A 22330-nucleotide genomic window follows, 5' to 3' on the forward strand; every position below is an offset into this window, starting at 1 on the left:
GATCGAACCACTTCAATCTCAAAGCACTCATCCCCTCCTCTGTAATCAATGTCACCTGCAGGTCTCTCCTTACATAATCACTCCTGACTCTGTCTCTCCTAGTTTTTTATAGAGTTGACCTAAGGAACTTCATTTCACATGCTTGTATTTGACTCTCTTCTCTCTTATTTATGACACAGGCCTCTAGACTATACATCATGACTGGCAGAAGATAACTTTTATACATGCTCTGTTTGGCTCTTAGAGAGACTTCCTTGTCCCAGATTAGATTTCATACTTGGTGGAAGAAGCTAGATCCTTTTGTTATTCTTTTTAAGACTTCTTGTTTGGAACTTCCATTGCATGATATGATGCTACCCAGATAATTGAAGCTTTTCACACATTCAACCTTCTCCCCCTCCTGTATGATTTTACAAGGTGCGGGTCTCCTGCTCATCTTTATTGCCACTGTCTTCTTCCTAGTCATAATTAACTTGAATTTTTTAAATCTTGTGTTCCGGTAATCTAGTCTACTATATATCTCCATCTCCGTCTCTCCTCTAATGGCGATGTCATCAGCAAAATCAAAAGCACTGAGATCTTCATTTTCTTCTTCCTTGATCTCTTTCATGATTGTGCCCGTAAGTGTAATGAAGAAAAAAGGGGAGAGCGAGCTGCGTTACTGAACACCTCTCTTTGTCTTAAACCATTTTAATCTTCCACCTCTTACTTGTACACTGCTCTCACAACCATCGTACAGCATCTGGACTTCTTAAATTAATGAATCACGAACATTATGTTTTCTCAAGCATTCCCATATTTTATCCCTTGGTACAATGTCATATGCTTTTTCCAAATCCACTAATACTACTATCAACTCCTTTATTTTTTCCCAATACTTCTCCATTAACTGACAGAGGAAGAAAATGAGATCTATTGTTCCCCTATTGCTTCTGAACACATGCTGTTCAAATGGCTCTGAGCACTATGCGACTTAACTTCTGAGGTCATCAGTCCCCTAGAACTTAGAACTAATTAAACCTAACTAAACTAAGGACATCACACACATCCATGCCCGAGCCAGGATTCGAACCTGCGACTGGAGCGGTCGCTCGGCTCCAGACTAGAACTGCATGGCCACTCCGGCCGACACCCATGCTGTTGTTCCTCTAATCGGTGTTCTAGAATTTTCCGCAATCTTTTTTTCTATGACCTTTTCCATTATCTTAAGGCAGTGTTATAACAGTATGATTCCTCGGTGGTTGGTGCATTTCTTTCTACTACCCTTCTTAAACAATGATTTTATAATTCCTTTTTACCATTCATCCAGCACTTTGTTTTCTTTCCATATCACCCACAGCACCCGGTGTAACCATTGTATTCCATGGATTCCTGCGGCTTTAATCGTATCCGCTGTCAGATCATCTACTCCAGCCACCTTCCCACTTTTCATCTCTTTCAGGGAATTCTCAAGTTCCAACCAAGCGATTGGATCCTGTTCCTCCTCTAATTTAATGACTTCAGTGTCATTTTCTTGTTCATCTTCCCCATTCACTAAGATTTCAAAATGATTCTCCATCTCTTCTCTGATACCTTCAATGTTCCTGATAATATCCCCATCCTCTATTTCAATCGCTTTTATGTCTTCGCTATCAGATCTTTTACTTTTCAATTACTCGTATAGCAGTTGTTGGTTCCCTTTGCTATCCTGCTCTAGTTTCTGGATGAGTATTTCCCAGCTCTTCTCCTTTTATTCTTTCACAATTCTCTTTGCTTGGAGTTTCTTTTGTCGGTATTTATTCTCCAGTGTTGTCACCTTGCGTTCATCTTTTGGCACCAGCCCCTGGTTCTGATTTCTTTTTTCAAACTCCATATTTTTCTTTGCCATATTACGTTTTCTAATTGCGTCTTTTACTTTATCGTTCCACCAACTAGTTTATTCGTCTTTCAATTTATCCTTTGTTTCGCCACATATCTGCACAGCACTGTTAACTATTGATGTTTTAAATAGGTTCCACTCTTACTCTACCCTACCCCTTTCACTTTTTGGCAATTTTTGTGGTACTAGATTTTGGAAATTTTTCTTATTTTCTTCTTCTTTCAACTTCCCCTCCTTAATTTTTGGCATTCTTTGTTAAACATTCAAACTTTTCATCTTATAATTTAGATCAGCTATTAGTAACCTGTGGTCACTATTCAAGTGCTCACTTGGTATGACTTTAGTGTCCCTAACTTTTCCTCCAGTTAATTTGTCTGTTAATATATAGTCTATAACTGTCTTAGATTTGCCATCTCAGCCATAACTAGTAATCTTATGGCTATCTTCTTGTTTCTTGAAGAATATATTCTCCACTAAAAGATGATTCCTTATGCACAGATTTAGAATTTCTTCACACTCAGCATTTCCTCTTCCGTACCCAAAAGGGCCCATCACCTCCTCATATCCATTTCTATCCGTGCCGATCTGAGCATTCAGATCCTCAATTATCATAATGTTATCTTCTCTTATCTTATCTTCCAGTTCTTCAAGGAATTTCGTTTTTTCTTCCTCACTGCACCCTTGCTGAGGTGCGTGCACTTGGAGTATGTAAAACTATTTTTTCTATAGTTCACTCTTGCTCTAATTATCACGGTCCACTGGTGCAGAAATAACAAAATTGCTTTAAACGTAGATAAAACTTAAGCCAATTACTTCACAAAGAGAAAGCCAATCCTCCGGAATCACGTCGTTATCAATGGAACACGGATTCCACGGTCGACAGAACAAGATATCTCAGAATTATCATTGATCACAGATTAAATTTAACCATCATGTTGAATGTGTCCAGAAAAAAGGCCTTCAACTAATACGAACTGTCTACCTATTTTTCAGCAGCTCAGATATGCAAATGGACACTTAAATTTCGCCTCTATAAGGATGTACCACTTTCAGCACTAACGTATTGTTGCACGGCATGGGCAACACTTAGTAAAACCAGTGTGACTAGCCTACAACGTATACAGAACAATGTCCTCTGCTCGAGCCTACACGATCCTCCTCTTGAGAATCACCACGCTCCATGAGGAAACTAACACGCCATTACTGAAAACAACTATCAAAAACCTAGCCCGTCGGCTCTATACGAAAGTGGACACTGTACAGCCGCAGTCCTACAAACAGTTGGCACAACACAGCCAAGAAACTGGTTTCGCTATCCGGTCCCCCTCCCACAATGTTAGGAGACTCAGACAATGACCGTGGCTAAGGAAAACAAAGGAAAAATATCTACTATTAAACCTGAGCAAATACCTCCACTGGATAGAGACACCTGCACCCAGACCCACTGGGTGAACAACAATAAACGAAACAGTAACAGAAGACATCACCTCCCATAGGGCTGGACTAAAACAGATGAAGTGAGGTTAAGTCCCGCAGAACATACTTTCCATGCAAAACGATCATTAAAAAAAAGGAATCAAATTACCACAAATCTTACCAATTCTGTCAGACCAGCTTCACTGGTGGAACCATACTTAACTATATTAAAAAAAAAAACGACTAACTTATGATAAATATTCCAATCAGAACTTCGGATTTCTTTGCTAAGCACTTTCGGTTTCAACAAATTCCTGTTCCTAATGGTATCTGGTTTTATTACCTGCGATAAGCGATATTAAGTCTGGGACCTTCCATAGATGATCCTGCAGTTTACTACGAGGGCAATCCCAAAAGTAAGGTCTCCTATTTTTTGTAAGTACATAGAACTGTTTATTTCTACAATGGTTTACATTAGTTTACAGCTTGAACATTTAGCTATTTTTTGACAGAATCGCCATTTCTGGCCAGCATTTTTGTAGACGCTGTGGCAGTTTTTGTATGACCATGTCATACCAGCTTGCCGCCATGCTGTTCAGAAAGTTATGAACCTCTTCTCTCACCTCGTCGTCGGAGCTGAATCGATTTCCGGGCAAATGTTCTTTTAACCTAGGGAACAGGTGATGGACATTGGGTGCCAAGTCAGGACTCTAGAGTGGGTGGGGGATTATATTCCATTGAAACTGTTGCAGGAGAGCAAGTTTGCCGAGTGATGTGTGGGCGAGCGTTGTCATGGAGAATGTGCACGCCCTTGCTCAACATTCCTCTTCGCCGGTTCTGAAATGCACGTTTGAGTTTTTTCAGAGTCTCACAGTACCTGTCAGCGTTAATTGCGGTCCCAGCGAATCAGCTCCGACGACGAGGTGAAAGAAGATGTTCATAACTTTCTGAACGGCATGGCGGTGAACTGGTACGACATGGGCATACAAAAACTGCCACAGTGTCTACAAAAATGCGTTGACAGAAATGGTGATTATGTCGAAAAATAGCTAAATGTTCAAGCTGTAAACTGATGCAAACCATTTAGAATTAACAGGTCTATGTACTTATAAAAAAATAGGAGCCCTTACTTTTGGGATTACCTCGTAATATCATATTAATCTTTTTTATTTCCGATCTGCGAGGACGAGCATTCTCTAAGAATAATGCGACTGATGTACCTTCGGTTTCGGGAGGAAATTAATCTCTAAAATCAAGTGGAGGTTCCACTAATCTATGTGCACGCCACATGCACTCTGCTACCCTAGCGGCTGTGTCTTGCGTGGCCTATTAAAGGGACCGCAACAATTCTCCACTCAATAGTGGAGGTCGAGAAATTTACATCCGATAGAATCGTCTGAACTTCTAGTTTAGACCTCCACTCAGCTCCAGACCAGAGGACCGCTGTAGACTCTGGGTTCTTTGCTACAGAGAGTGAGCTTAACCTGGACCCCATGTTGCCGTCGAGTTGGATAAGTAAGGAAGTTGAAACACGTATGTAACGTAGCAGCGATGGTGAGGCATGATAAAATCTTTGACCAGAGAGCCATTTATCGTAGTTAGTCTGCGCTTGACCGCGCGAGAGTTGCGAGCAGCAGTCTGTCGGTAGCGGTAGCTCAGTTGAGTACTCTGTCAGTAGTCGTCGGTAGTGGTACTCTGTCAGTAGTCGTCGTGCAGTATACTCTGTCGGTAGCAGTAGCTCAGTTCAGTTGCGTCTCAGTCGGTAGTAGTCGTGCAGTACAGTTGCGAGCAGTCTGTCAGTGGGCAGTCTGTGAGCAGTGCAGTATGTCGGTAGTAGCAGTCGAGTGCAGTTGTGTGTGAGGAGTCGGCGGGCGTCGACATGGCATTCTGGTCAAGATACAGGACGAGGTATATTATTTTTAAATGCGCTCAGCTAATAATGTAAATTAACTGTAATTAATTGGTGCAATAATCGCCCCAATAATAATTTTGATTTCAAAGCAATTTTTACAAAAGAACCTTTTAATTGAACCAACGATCTCCTTCCATTTCTTTTAAAGAAAAGTTTCAGTTAAATTAAAAAAAAAAAAAATATTATTTGCAATGCATTTCCTCCAAACCGTGGCCAACAATAAGAGCAGAAACCTGACATGCAGTTATACTGAGGTAAGAAATTAATTCTGATTTTTGCACAGGGCCAAAGACCGATATTTCGGTTTAATTGAGTTTACATTGTCACTGAAGTCTCATTAGCATTGAATTGTTTTTCATTATTTTCGTGACAGCTTACACCTTGAGTCAGATTGCGATTCTCATTTTTATTGTCATCAAATTTAATTGCTAGGGAGGTTACGTTTGGCTCCCATTTCTATTAAATAATATCTTTTAAAAATTCTCCAGAAAGGCTACACTTGGCGACACCCAGTCCAGGATCGTATTTCGTTGAGAATCTTTTGAACAACAGTCAGATATCTGCTCTTATTTGCTTAGATATAATTAGGATTTGGCGCAACGCATTTACTAATATTGTGACTTTCTTTCTACAGGTCAACGGCAATTCTTTGCTCTGTTGTATTTGTGTTTGTTGCTTTTTGGATTGTGCTTATTTTTTTGTGAATAATTGTGACTGTTGTAAAAATGCCGCGAAAGACTATGAATAGTGTATCGCGAGGTATTATGAATGAATTTACCGACTTAAACAACGTGATTGATAGTAATTGTGACACGCAGTGTAATGATGACAATCCTGCGTTCACCGACAATCAGTGCGTTCCAACCTCTAATGATGATTATTATCCTACTGATGAACAAACGAACTCAATTGTCTCCTCTGTTAATTTGACGACAATTGATGACGCGGGGCGTTCTGTTGTAATGAGCGCTGGCCAGCTTAACACACCCGGTTTGGAAAATTCAAGTAAAGTACAGACAAATTTGTCTAATGAAAATGAACAGGATACACAAAGTATGACGGATTTATTTAATTCCGAAATAGTGTCTGACAGTGTACATCCGACTGATAAACGTTTTTGTAAATTACAGAATGACCAAATGGTCACACAAAAAGAGACAATTCCAGTTCCACCATTAATTAGCACAGAGAACAGAAATGCTAATTTTGACTTGGAACGAATTATGGCAAGATTGCTACAACAGCAAAGTGAGAAAATAGACAATAATTTCAAACAACTTAGTGAACAGGTCAAACAACAGAACGAAAAACAAGACAAACTTAGTGAACAGGTCAAACAACAGAACGAAAAACAAGACAAACTTAGTGAACAGGTCAAACAAGATAACTAAAAACTCAAACAACACTTAAATGAAAAATTAGACGACAATTCCAGACAGCTTAGTGAACAAATTAGAGCCGTTGCCGCGCAGTGCCATGACACTAAGGAACAGTTGCGCGTGGAAATTGAGGTTTGTTCAAAAAAAAGTAGCGAAGAAATTAGATCTGTTGCTCAAGAATTAAGGGAAATGCAAACAGCCGCAACAGAAACACTTAGAGCGGAAATTAGTACAGTCGCTAAACAATGCTCTGAAAAGGCTACACAATTACGGGACGAGTTTAAAGTAATGACGGTAGAACTTTCGCGCACAATGGATGAAAAGATAGACGCGAAATTCGAGCAACAGAACTCTCAAATTAACGAACGTCTTAGTGTTCACATACAAAACAGTGATACGCGTTTCCGTAAATTTATTCAGGATCAAAATAAAGTAAAACGTCAGGTAATGGAAACAATCACTGCACAGAGACAGGAAGACAAACGTAAAATGTTTACGAAGGCAAAAGCATATGTAGACAACAATATTGCTACAGTGTCCGACGAAATTAATACCATCAAACAGTCCAACACAGAATTACGTGACGAAATTTCGGATCTTAAATCGAAAACAGACACATATACAACCGATTTTCAAACAGTGACCGACAGACTCGAACAATTAGAACTAACACAGGATTCAGATGTCGTCAAAACTGGCGTTAAAAAACTGAACGAAACTACACGAAAATTGCAAAAACAGATTAATGCCTCTGACACTAAGTCTGATGAGCAGGTAAAAATACTGACTGAAAAATATGATGAATTGGCCAGTCGTATTGATGTTATCGAAAATACTAATGACAATAAGTCAGACGATGCTTCACCGGTTTCATTTAGCCAAACACCTGAATTTCAAAATTTACAGCAGACAATTAATGAGATCGATTCGTCCAATAACACGTTGCGTAGAAAGTTATCGAGTTTACAACAAGAAGTAACAGAGATGAAAAGTATTTCAGTTAATAACACATCACAGCAGACGCCACTTTGCGAACATCTGTCAGACTCGCGCAATGCGTATAATTTGGGTAATCTACAGAGAGTACGGGACTTTGATTCCGAACAACCACAGTTCAACAGATTCTCTTACAATCCTGAACCTGTTCCATCACACAGAGACGATAATTTTGATTACAAACATTTTCTGTCAGTGAGAAAGTTTAAAGTGTTTAAAAACGACAGAACACAGATTCACCCGCTAGACTGGATACAACAATTTAGCTTTGATTTTCCACCGACTTGGCCTGTAACGCATAAACTTGAATTTATTTGCAGTTTTTTGGAAGGCGAACCGGCAACTCGTATGAGACCGATCGCGAGGCAATGCTACTCAGTAGAGGAATTTCAGAATGCTTTTCTATCTGCGTATTGGTCAAAAACGACACAACGCGGAATTAAAGATCAATTAATTAGTTTGCCGAATTACGAGAACTCAAATTTTCCCAGTGTGACGCAATTTTTTGAGCACATGGTGCAACAAAACCAATACCTGAGTGAACCGTACAGTGAATCTGCACTTATACAATTGTGCATTTCCAAATTACCACGGTCATTACGAGTGTCACTTCTAACGGGCGAGCAAAAAGAAAACATTTCAGCATTCAGGGATCTGTTGCAGCTTCTAGAAGTACAGCAATCTGATTATTCAATTGTAAACAAAAACTTTTCGTATAATTACCAAGGTCAACAAACTTACAGTAATTATGATCAGGGACGTAATTTCAATAGGAAAAGTAACAGACGCTTTAGGAACGACAACTACCAGAACTTAAATCACAGACAAAATTCAGATTATCAATATCGTCAAAATTTTCAGCAACAGGAAGCACATTTTGGTAACAATAGACGTTTTCCACCACAACAGCATGAAAGTCAGCCGGTTAGCATTCCTAGCCAACAATGTAGTGCACAAGGTCAACCTAACTTTAATGTTTCGCCGCGTGGACGTATAGTCCCTGGTCCAACAAATAGTAACGCACGGCAGCAAGGAAACAACTACGTACAAAGAAGACAGTATTTCAATTCCTATAGCAATGCACCGTATAGGAATGACTTTCACGACAGACGTAAAAACGATGAGCACAATTATCAGCGTACATATAATAACAGTCGGTCTCACCAACAGCAAAATCATACGCAACAACATATTCTCATGAATGAACCCGACAGTAGGTACCATCCAGAACGTAATACGTCTGGAAGAAGTAATAGAATTCAATTAGTAGAAATGCCACAACATCCTCCTAATAATAATAACACGTCAGATAGAATCTGACTAGATACTGTACAGGACGCATCTTCCAATAACACAAGCACTACCTTTGACACGCAAAATGTTGTTCACGAAAATGTAATTACCTTTGACGACATCAGAGACACTCTTTTGCAGGAAAGACCAGTCGTTCAGAAATCTATTTCACATCCTGTTATCGAAATTAAAATTGGTTCATCGAAATTCTCAGCAGTAATTGATTCCGGATCACCTATATCAGTAATAAATGAAGAAACTTTTAACGAGTGTAACAAAGAGAATACCTATCCGACATTACCTTTAGGCAAAACAAAAGTGAAGGGAGCAGTATCGAGTAAAGGAGTAGACGTTAAATTACAGACGCATTTATCATTTTGTATTGGAGGTCATACTTTTCACTCTAATTTTTGGATTGTTCCTTTATTGACAACAGACGTTATTTTAGGTACGAATTTTCTGGTACAACACGACGCAGTTATTGATTTTCAGAATTCTGATTTAATGTTAAAGGATGAAAACGTACAACTTGCTTTAGAATTTCAGCACTCACTATCTGCGGAAGAACAAACAATTAACCGCACAGAGGTCATTTCCGCAACACGTAACATAGACTGTAATCCCACATTGTTCACAGATACGTACGTACACAACTATAATACTCCAGACGAAGCTGACTACGACGTAATGCAGATGATTTCTGATAAAGTTAAACAAAGCAGTGCAAATACAGACGACGAACGCACGCAACTACACAAAATTCTTTTACAGCAAGCTCCAGTTTTCGACAACATTCCTGGTACTATGTCCGGTTTTATGTATGAATTTCAAGTGAAACAGCACGACACATTTAAAGCAAAGCATTATCCCATTCCATACATTCACAGAGAACAAGTTAAAAAAGAGTTGCAGGATATGCTTGATCAAGGAATTATTGAACCGGCAGTTAGTCCGTACATAAACCCGCTACATATTGTCAAGAAAAAAGATGGCTCACTTCGCCTTGTACTTGATTCACGTCACATTAATGACATTATTACTAATGAAACAGATCGACCACAGACATTAGAGGAACTTCTACAGAAATTTCACGGTACAGCTATTTATTCCACATTAGATTTGAAATCGGGATTTTGGCAAATTCAGCTTCATCCGAACTGTAGAAAATATACAGCTTTTATTTGTTTTGGCGACTGCTATCAATTTTGCAAATTACCATTCGGCTAAACTATTTCTTCAGCAGCCTTTATTCGCGGTTTGAACACAATACTTCCGACAGAACTTAAGGACAGAATTACGACGTATGTAGACGACATTCTTATTGCAGAAGCTAACTGGTCTGAACACAATCTGATTCTTGAACAACTGTTACAAACTTTTCATGCACAAGGACTTACAGTTAACCTTAGTAAATCGCACTTTGGCAAAACTTCTATAAAATTTCTTGGACACGTAATTTCAGCAGAAGGCATTGCACCTGATCCGGAAAAACTTCAAGCTCTACGTGACATTACTATTCCTACAACAAAAAAGCAACTACGCAGTTTTTTGGGCTTAATTAACTTTTTCGTAAATTTATTCATCACTCTGCTTTAGACACACCTAGATTATGCCAATTAACAGGTAAAAACAGTATTTGGTCTTGGGATAAGCAAGCACATTCTGAATTCGTGAACCTGAAACATGCTCTGTTCAATGCACCACTTTTATCGCGCCCAGATCTTACTAGAAATTTTTCCATTGCCACCTACAGTTCCAATACCGCTTTAGGCGTACACATTTTCCAGGAAATTGAAGAAGATGGTTCAATAGTAATTAAAAACATCGCATTTGCAAGCCGCATTCTGTCACCTGCTGAGCGAAATTATTCTGTTACAGAACTTGAAACATTATGTGTTGTATGGGCTTTTACGAGATTTCGGCACTTTCTTTATGGCAGACACACCACCGTTTACACAGACCACAGAGCGATACAATTTTTACTTTCGGCTAAATTCACTCACGACAGATTAAGCGGATGGAAACTTTATTTACAGGAATTTAATTTTACGATTGTTCACATTCCCGGCACACAAAATGTTATAGCAGACGCACTATCGCGTTCCCTCAGCAACAATCAGCAAGACGTCGCAACCAACTTCTGCAAAGCAAATTTCAGTGTCATGTACATTCAGCAAGTTGCATTTGAAAACTTTATTTCATCGTCATTACAGGACATAGCACAAGAACAAAATAAAGACAACGTGTGGAAAGAAATTAAACACCTTTGGCAAGATAAGAATAATGCTACGATTAGAAACCATTACACTGTACGCAACGACATTCTGTTTCGCCGCTCTCATCCTGACAGCAACAATTGGTTATTATGCATTCCTGACGAACTGGTTAACAAATTAATCTGGTACACTCATTTAAGTTACGCACATTACGGAGCAAGAAAATGTTTTCTTATACTGAGACAGAACTGTTATTTTACCAACATGGAGAAACGTATACGACGAGTTTTAGCGTCTTGTAAAATTTGCCAGAAAGCTAAATCAGACACCACTTCACATATTCCTCCTTTATATCCCATTGTACCTGTTAAATTAAGACATATGGCCGCAGTAGACATTTTTGGTCCGATTCCGAGAACTAACAGAGGTTTTTGCTACATCTTTGTCGCTGTTGAACTCACTTCAAAATTTGTTACTTTCACTCCGTTACGCAAAGCTACTGCTAAAACTGTTTCGAAAGCATTTGTAAAACATTTTCTATTTCATGTAGGGCATGTGATGAAAGTAATTTCTGACAATGGATCACAATTTCGTTGTGGCATATGGACACGCATGTTACGAGCTAGAAACATTTCTCCGATTTATATATCCAAGTACCATGCTTCTTCGAACCCTTGTGAACGGTTAATGAAAGAAATTGGTAAGCTGTGCCGAATATACTGCCACAAAAGACATATTGATTGGGATACACACATACTCTCATTCCAAGATGTAATTAATTCCATTCCAAATGAATCCACTATGCTATCTCCGTCTGTTATACTGAAAAACGTTGAACCACCAAACAAAATTAAAGAATTAGTAAACTTCCCTAAATGTCGTCGACTAAGACACCACGCGCTGAACAACATCAAACGTGCCGCAGAGCGCCGGAGAAGACAGCAAAAACAGGTTTGTACACGCCGCGACTTTCACGTTGGACAGAAGATATTAGTGCGTACACACTATTTATCCAGCAAATTAAAAGGTAAGTGCAGTAAATTTGAACTTCTATACGCAGGTCCATATCGGATTCGCAGCATTCCTCACCCCAATGTTGTACACGTCGAAACTTTGAGAGCCAGAAAATCGAAAGGCAACCACCATTGGTCAAATATTAAACCCTTTATTGAATGAAGACACTGTATGATTCAACACACTATGATGCCATCCACTTATGCAATTATATTCACATGACTAATTACTGATGATTATCGTATTTTTTCTTGGCAAGTGCCCGACAAGGTAAGGTTAGCAGGTCGCTTTTCTTGTCGTTACACATCAGACCGTGCACATTTTCCATTTTTTTGTGTATATGATTGTATTCCAGTTTTGTTTGTATGCACTGTGATATGGTTAAGATATAACACACACCAGTTGACGTTGACATTTTTGTTGCCCTATGATATCTCAACATCGTGACTGTTTTACATTTTTCTTTTTGCTGCTGCATTGTGATATTCTCTGTACATTTTGCCTCTGAACACTGTCAATGTCTTTGACATATTATGTTTTCTGTCATGTTATGCTGTATGGTTAATTATGTCACCATAAACCAGTCATTATTTAGTGGGTATATGATTTAAATGCAAGACATTAATCTTTGTTCATCAATTTCAGAAAGAAATGATGCGTGTAAGAAATAAATTCAACAGAAATGGGAATTTCACCTACGGAATAAACGAAAGAGGATGCAATGACTTTATGAGGAAGAGTAAATGGATCAGGATTAACAAGCATTAACAAGAATATACTATACTCATCGTAGAATAGCAGTCTTAACTAATTTTTTCTTTCAGAATACAAGGTGATTGATGCAGGCTGTCAGACAGAACTACACATCTTAGTTTTAGTGATGAAATATGCTAGAGATAAGGAATTTTTGTATAATGAGTAATGAAGTGATTTTTTTGCAGATGATAATGAATGCTGATGAATAATGATGAAGGATATGCTGTTATGAATAATGAAGTTTTTCTTTATAGGTGATGATAATAATGAAGTTATGATAATATGGATAATGAAGTGATTGATAATGAAGTTTTTTCTTTACAGATGAGGATAATGTTGAAGTTATGTATTTATGCCATGTAGTTATTTAAGTATTTGTTGCAGTTTGCTTTGACAGCAGGTGTTATATTGCATAGTAGGACGATGGAAAGTTTTGGAAAGGACAGCTATGAACACATTTTTATACACGTTTCACTACCTGTTAATTCGAAGCTCACTACTTTTCAGCATAGTATGCGTTTCTTCTTTCAGCTCAATAATCCATTTTGTATTTTTTTCCAGGAGAAGCTTTTCATGATACTTACTAAACCTGTTACTTATTATACCTGTTCTAGTACTTGCATTTTTATTTTTTTACCCATTTGTGTCTATCATTTATAAATGTGATCACATATACTGCCTTGTTACATAACCTTGCTACAGCTGACTCATGACGAATGATGTTACCTATCCTCATTTGCAGCAATAGGTCAAAAGCAAATATTGTTATGCCTCAGAAATTAATTATCGATCCCAACGCAATGCATTACTAACAAAAAAATGTATTACCAGTCCCAAATGATGATACCAGTTTAAATGAGTTCTGAATAATACTGATTAGCTCTGAGTAGTATGTCACTTCGGTAATGACTTCTTAATGATACAAAAAAAAAAAAAATAATGCTTTGTAACTGGCTAATAACTGCCTCTGTTTATTGTAATGAGACTACTTATAATGCCCATGATTATTAATGCTATGACTGTAATTAACTGATTTTTAATAATGACTTCTTAATGATCTGAATAATGATAATTCTGAATAATACTGATTAGCTCTGAATAGTATGTCACTTCGGTAATGACTTCTTAATGATACAAAAAATATATATAAAATAATGCTTTGTAACTGGCTAATAACTGCCACTGTTTATTGTAATGAGACTACTTATAATGCCGATGATTATTAATGCTATGATTGTAATTAGCTGATTTTTAATAATGATTTCTTAATGATCTGAATAATACTGAATGATGAACAATGTTTTATTCTATTCAATACTTGCTGGCCACTGAGTGCCAATAATTAATGTCACTTAATGAATTATATATTAATTATGTCATCAATTAGCTCCTGTTTTCAATGTTGACTTTTCATGTTTTTGGCAAATGGCCAATGAGTGCCAATAATTTGTATCACTCAATGTATTATGTTAATGCTAGGCCAATAATTGACTCACCTTTTCAGTTAAGACTTCTGATGAACATTATTCTGTCATACTAAATATGCTTTGTAACTGGCCAAGGACTGCCAGTGTTTATTGTAATAGATTACCCATGATGCCAATAATTTAATTTTATGAACATTATTCTGTAATACTGCATACATGGTACAGAAATGTTCAATAACTAGGCTATGAATGCCGCAAACTACTACTGTAATTCTCAATATTATGTGACTTAATGTCCTTCACCTTATGAGCTAACTACCCTGAATTACTGCAATGTCGATTTGTCCTGTCCATCCTCATGATCATGGAGCACTATATTTGGTTTTTGCACTAATTCTACGTTGGTGTGCCTTGTAAGAGCGTGGTGTTGACACGACATGCTGTCCACCACCGTGAGCGATGAAGACGTTATTATGGTCCCACTGTTTGGTGTACCTAGTGTACTGCCAAAATGAAAACATGGAACATTACTACGACAGTTCAGTGTCTTGGCTACGCTGATAAATTCTGATGGGAAAAGAACTTCAAATTGTGTCACTTGGTGTTGTACTTCTGTGGAAAGATATGGATTTTCAGAACAGCTGTGTGCAATCTAAAGTGCTACAACCATGATGCAATCCTTCCCTTTCCTATCCTAATAGTGAAAATCATTTTTTTGCTAACATCATTTATACATTTTTTTTCGATTTGCTGAACTCCAGTGCGAGTACACTTATGTCACTTGTCGACATGATTTTTTTTTGCCATTATGTTTATTTGTTGTGAAAATGCTAAAGACATTTTTTTCGATTTGTTCTGAAGTACAGTATATGTGCACTCTTGTCTTTTATATTGCATATACATTTTTTATTTCGATGATATGTTCTGAACTACAGTGCATGTGCACTTAGGTTATGTGTTAATATGTTTTCTACTGAACTTCAGTGCCTGTGCATTTTTCTCATTTTTCAATATGATTTGTACTCATTCTGTATACCTTTTATGATTTCCTGATATGTTCATTACTTCAGTGCATATGCACTTATGTCATTTGTTACTCATTGTATATACATTTCGTCATTTGCTGATATGTTCTCAACTCCAGTGCAAGTACACTCATGTCACTTGTCAACATGATTTTTTGCCATTCTGTTTATTTGTTCTGAAAATGCTACAGAATTTTTTCAGTGCGTATGCACTCTGTTATCTGTCAAATAATTTGTATATACATTTTTCTGATTTGCTACTATGTTTTGTACTCACATTTTGTCTTTGTCTGATATATTTTGTACTTGGTGCGTGTGCACCACATTTAATTCATGTACTACATTTGAATATTCTGTAAATTGTAAAAATTTCTTGCGATGGCAAGTCCAAATGACTCACCATCGCTGCCAAATTTTTGCCCCCCCCCAGTGGAAGGTTATGAAACACGTATGTAACGTAGCAGCGATGGTGAGGCATGATAAAATCTTTGACCAGAGAGCCATTTATCGTAGTTAGTCTGCGCTTGACCGTGCGAGAGTTGCGAGCAGCAGTCTGTCGGTAGCGGTAGCTCAGTTGAGTACTCTGTCAGTAGTCGTCGGTAGTGGTACTCTGTCAGTAGTCGTCGTGCAGTATACTCTGTCGGTAGCAGTAGCTCAGTTCAGTTGCGTCTCTGTCGGTAGTAGTCGTGCAGTACAGTTGCGAGCAGTCTGTCAGTGGGCAGTCTGTGAGCAGTGCAGTATGTCGGTAGTAGCAGTCGAGTGCAGTTGTGTGTGAGGAGTCGGCGGGCGTCGACATGGCATTCTGGTCAAGATACAGGACGAGGTATATTATTTTTAAATGCGCTCAGCTAATAATGTAAATTAACTGTAATTAATTGGTGCAATAATCGCCCCAATAATAATTTTGATTTCAAAGCAATTTTTACAAAAGAACCTTTTATTTGAACCAACGATCTCCTTCCATTTCTTTTAAAGAAAAGTTTCAGTTAAATTTAAAAAAAAAAAATATTATTTGCAATGCATTTCCTCCAAACCGTGGCCATCAATAAGAGCAGAAACCTGACATGCAGTTATACTGAGGTAAGAAATTAATTCTGATTTTTGCACAGGGCCAAAGACCGATATTTCGGTTTAATTGAGTTTACATTGTCACTGAAGTCTCATTAGCATTGAATTGTTTTTCATTATTTTCGTGACAGCTTACACCTTGAGTCAGATTGCGATTCTCATTTTTATTGTCATCAAATTTAATTGCTAGGGAGGTTACGTTTGGCTCCCATTTCTATTAAATAATATCTTTTAAAAATTCTCCGGAAAGGTTACAAAGTACAAGCCAATCACTGGGAAACGAGGACGACAGTTCGAGGTAGTCCGTCTCGACCCGTTCGTAGTTCTTTCACTCTTGCTCTCTTCCAGATGCGGTGGGAATGTACATGCTCTTGAAGTACAATGTCTCCAAACCGGACCTTCAGTGGTTTGCCAGCGTTCTTAACTTGCTATGGAATGTTCAAGGAGCAATGATTAGTCTTCACTCAACCGCTTCCAAAAGTCGTCTGATATCTTCTGCAGCAGCGTAAATTATTGTTTTGGTGGCTGAGGACCTGTTGATAGGGTGGTAAGCTGACACCGACGAGAAAATGTGCTGGGGTAAGCGCATCGTCCTCAGTTCGTGTGATGGGTCCAAGGCGTATAGTGTGTAAGCCTTCCTCGTCCATGCTGCAGCGGCCTAGTACCTTCTGAAGGCTTCTTTTAATTGAGCCAGCCATCTTCTCTCACCATCCTCCCCACCAAACTGCTCGTGGCACTACGAGCTTTCGTGCAATACCATGCTGTGCGACGAACTGCCGTATCTTGTCAGCAGAGACAGCAGTCCCTATTAGCTGCATGCAAACTTTGGGCGTTATCACTATACCTAGCACGTGGAACACCGCGTCGGTCTGAAAACTTCCGGAAGGCTATTAAGAAGCGGTTCGCTATCGAGTCGGTTATCAGTTTCAAATGTACCGCTCTAGTTACAGCACAGGTGATTAACACGTTATAACACTTATTTACAGTGCTTTGTGATATAGGGGCGCAGCGAAATCAATTCCAGAAACTTCAAAGTTCTTGTAATGTTTCACTTAATAAGTTAGCAGTGGCCATTCCATCTGTTGGCCATGGATGTTATGTCCAGTTTTACAGGGAAGGCAACTACGTAGGACCATTCTGATCACATGACAAGTGTGTAGTAGCCAGAAGGATTCTCTTAGTTGTAAAAGAATCAGTCATATTTCAAGATGATATGGATTGACACGAGTGTACGTGATTAAAAGTTAGGTGAAGTGATGGTTTCCTTATAGAATACTGGGATGATGTTTTTCAATAAACGCTCAGCGCCTTGCAGGCGACCTTCAAATCGTAATAAATCACCATAAAAATATGGGTCCAAGTAGTTCATCATGGATAAGTTAGGAAGTGGAAGGCGTTTGCTTAGAGTGACAACACCCGAGGAGAAACATTCTTGCTGCGGAGTTTTAAGCCAATAAATACGAGTTTCTATTATCTCTTCTGCAGTGAATTCTTCACTAGTTAGTTTTCTGAAGGAGCTTTCTTTCGAAGTGGAGGACGTAAGCGGTGGTTCACATCTACATCTACATCTACGTGATTACTCTGCTATTCACAATAAAGTGCCTGGCAGAGGTTTCAGTGAGCAACCTTCAAGCTGTCTCTCTACCGTTCCACTCTCTAACGGCACGCGGGAAAAACGAGCACTTAAATTTTTCTGTGCAACCCCTGATTTCTCTTATTTTATCGTGATGACCATTTCTCCATATGTAGGTGGGTGCCAACAGAATGTTTTCGCAATCGGAGGAGAAAACGGATGATTGAAATTTCATGAGAAGATCCCGTCGCAACAAAAAACGCCTTTGTTTTAATGATTGCCACTCCAATTCACGTATCATGTCTGTGGCACTATCTTCCCTATTTCGCGATAATACAAAACGAGCTGCCCTTCTTTGTACTTTTTCGATGTCATCCGCCAGTCCCACCTGACGCGGATCCCACACCGCACAGCAATATTCCAGAATACAGCGGACAAGCGTGGTGTAAGCAGTCTCTTTAGTAGACCTGTTGCACCTTCTAAGTGTTCTGCCAATGAATCGGAGCTTTTGGTTTGCTCTACCCACAACATTATCTATGTTATCGTTCCAATTTAGGTTATTTGTAATTGTAATCCCTATGTATCTAGTTGAATTTACAGCCTTAAGATTTGTGTGACTTATCGCGTAATCGAAATTTAGCTGATTTCTTTTAGTACTCATGTGAATAACTTCACACTTTTCCTTATTCAGGGTCAATTGCCTCTTTTTGCACCATACATATATCTTATCTAAATCATTTTGTAAGTCGTTTTGATCATCTGATGACTTTACAAAACGATAAATGACAGCATCATCTGCAAACAATCTAAGGCGGCTACTCAGATTGTCTCCTACGTCGTTAATATACACTCCTGGAAATTGAAATAAGAACACCGTGAATTCATTGTCCCAGGAAGGGGAAACTTTATTGACACATTCATGGGGTCAGATACATCACATGATCACACTGACAGAACCACAGGCACATAGACACAGGCAACAGAGCATGCACAATGTCGGCACTAGTACAGTGTATATCCACCTTTCGCAGCAATGCAGGCTGCTATTCTCCCATGGAGACGATCGTACAGATGCTGGATGTAGTCCTGTGGAACGGCTTGCCATGCCATTTCCACCTGGCGCCTCAGTTGGACCAGCGTTCGTGCTGGACGTGCAGACCGCGTGAGACGACGCTTCATCCAGTCCCAAACATGCTCAATGGGGGACAGATCCGGAGATCTTGCTGGCCAGGGTAGTTGACTTACACCTTCTAGAGCACGTTGGGTGGCACGGGATACATGCGGACGTGCATTGTCCTGTTGGAACAGCAAGTTCCCTTGCCGGTCTAGGAATGGTAGAACGATGGGTTCGATGACGGTTTGGATGTACCGTGCACTATTCAGTGTCCCCTCGACGATCACCAGAGGTGTACGGCCAGTGTAGGAAATCGCTCCCCACACCATGATGCCGGGTGTTGGCCCTGTGTGCCTCGGTCGTATGCAGTCCTGATTGTGGCGCTCACCTGCTCGGCGCCAAACACGCATACGACCATCATTGGCACCAAGGCAGAAGCGACTCTCATCGCTGAAGACGACACGTCTCCATTCGTCCCTCCATTCACGCCTGTCGCGACACCACTGGAGGCGGGCTGCACGATGTTGGGGCGTGAGCGGAAGACGGCCTAACGGTGTGCGGGACCGTAGCCCAGCTTCATGGAGACGGTTGCGAATGATCCTCGCCGATACCCCAGGAGCAACAGTGTTCCTAATTTGCTGGGAAGTGCCGGTGCGGTCCCCTACGGCACTGCGTAGGATCCTACGGTCTTGGCGTGCATCCGTGCGTCGCTGCGGTCCGGTCCCAGGTCGACGGGCACGTGCACCTTCCGCCGACCACTGGCGACAACGTCGATGTACTGTGGAGACCTCACGCCCCACGTGTTGAGCAATTCGGCGGTACGTCCACCGGCCTCCCGCATGCCCACTATACGCCCTCGCTCAAAGTCCGTCAACTGCACATACGGTTCACGTCCACGCTGTCGCGGCATGCTACCAGTGTTAAAGACTGCGATGGAGCTCCGTATGCCACGGCAAACTGGCTGACACTGACGGCGGCGGTGCACAAATGCTGCGCAGCTAGCGCCATTCGACGGCCAACACCGCGGTTCCTGGTGTGTCCGCTGTGCCGTGCGTGTGATCATTGCTTGTACAGCCCTCTCGCAGTGTCCGGAGCAAGTATGGTGGGTCTGACACACCGGTGTCAATGTGTTCTTTTTTCCATTTCCAGGAGTGTAGATCAGGAACAATGGAGGGCCTATAATACTTCCTTGGGAAGCGCCGGATATTACTTCTGTTTTACTCGATGAATTTCCGTCTATTTCTACGAACTGTGACCTTTCTGACAGGAAATCACGAATCCAGTTGTACAACTGCGGCGATACTCCGTAGGCACGCAGTTTGGTTAGAAGACGCTTGTGAGGAACGGTGTCGAAAGCCTTCTGGAAATCTAAAAATATGGAATCAATTTGACGTCCCCTGTCGATATTACTTATTACTTCATGAGTATAAAGAGCTAGTTGTGTTTCACAAGAACGATAGTTTCTGAAACCGTGCGGACTATGTGTCAATAAATCGTTTTCTTCGAGGTACTTCATAATGTTCGAATACAGTATATGTTCCAAAACCCTATTGCAAATCGACGTTAGTGATATAGGCCTGTAATTCAGCGGATTACTCCTACTTCCCTTTTTGGGTATTGGTGTGACTTGAGCAATTTTCCGGTCTTTAGGTACGGATCTTTCTGTGAGCGAGTGGTTGTATATAATTGCTAAATATGGAGCTATTTTATTAGCATACTCCGAGAGGAACCTGACCGGCATACAATCTGGACCGGAGGCCTTGCCTTTATTAAGTGATATAATCTGCTTCGTTACTCCGAGGATATCTATGTTTCTCATCTTGGCAATTGTTCTTGATTGGAATTCAGGAGTATTTACTTCGTCTTCTTTGGTGAAGGAGTTTCGGAAAACCGTGTTTAATAACTCTGTCATCAGTGACTTCATCGTTGTTATCGCGCAGTGAAGGTATTGATTGCGTCTTGCCATTGGTGTGCTTTATGTATGACCAGAATCTCTTTGGGTTTTCTGCCACAGTTTGCAGTAACAGGGGACTCTGTTTAGGTCTCTGAGTGATTGTGGAGACCGAATGAGTGAAGCCTGAGGAGTTTTATGTAACTTCCCGGCTCCCAATAAAATATTAAGCGCAAAAGATGCATGATGATTGCTCGGGTATAAATTAGGTTGCTGTGGTAACGATGGTGGTCCATTACGACAGATATCCAGAATCTGCAACGTCTGGAGTGTGGATTCTCCTGAAACAGAATCCTTTGGGTTGTCTTTGCCTGGACAATGTCTCCGCTGAGACGGTTTGGTGAGTGTTCGTATTTCCGTCACTCTGTAGTATACAAAAGTTTTCCAAGTGGCGAGATCACCCTTTATCCAACGGAATCAGTCTCAAGTGTCACTTTGCTAAGGTCAGAGGTTGTGGCCTTGCAAGAGTAGTGTAGTAGTCTGCTTCCCGTCAGTGCTGCTAGCAGTCCAATCTGAGGAAGTGTTATTTACTTCATGGGCGCTAATCCACTTTTACTACACATTAGTTTGGAAATGTTAGCGCTAGAAATGATGTGTAAGACGGCGGCATGCGATCTCTCAGATGCGTCACAGAAAACATGGATCCACCTTGGAATAGTAATATCAGATAGATAGATGGCTTGACTTCCAGGTGCGCCATCTAGCCGATAGGTTTTGAGGCAGAGGTTCGTCCCAAACATTTCTGAGCAGCCAGGTATCTTGAAACAGAATTTTTCGTGTACTTTCGTTTGGTTATCTCTTCCTTCCACCTTACAAATTGCGGATAATTGTTGCGAATTGGTCGCCCACTTCGACAGTGTTAGTTTTATTTTCTTCATTAACGAAAATAACGCCTAATATAGCGAGACTGGGCTGCTTTCTGATTCAGTTCCTGCAGCAAAGTCATCCATGTAGGCCCATGTAAAGAGTTATTCTTCGGAGTGGGGCGTGATAAAATCGGAAAGCTAATTTTACCTACTGTGACTTTTTATGTCATAATATAAATACAGATTCGCTTAAAACTTTTATAAGATCAGACAGGTGGGCAAGATTTTTTTTTGCTCTTTTCATTCGCTTTAAATGGTCCATAAACGAGTTAGTAGCACACATTTCCGCAAAACTACCAGATATATATTTATTTAATTTACAGTAGAGTTACTGATGTAGCTGTCTCGTATAATATGCAGTGGAAAATCAAATTCCTAGAAAAATTCAAAGAAATTAACAGAAAATTACAAAGTAAAGTAAAGTCATATATATGGTTCTCGGGCCAGACGTCGGATGTCATAGTGA

The sequence above is a fragment of the Schistocerca americana genome, chromosome 2, assembly GCF_021461395.2.
Source record: "Schistocerca americana isolate TAMUIC-IGC-003095 chromosome 2, iqSchAmer2.1, whole genome shotgun sequence".
NCBI lineage: Eukaryota > Metazoa > Arthropoda > Insecta > Orthoptera > Acrididae > Schistocerca > Schistocerca americana.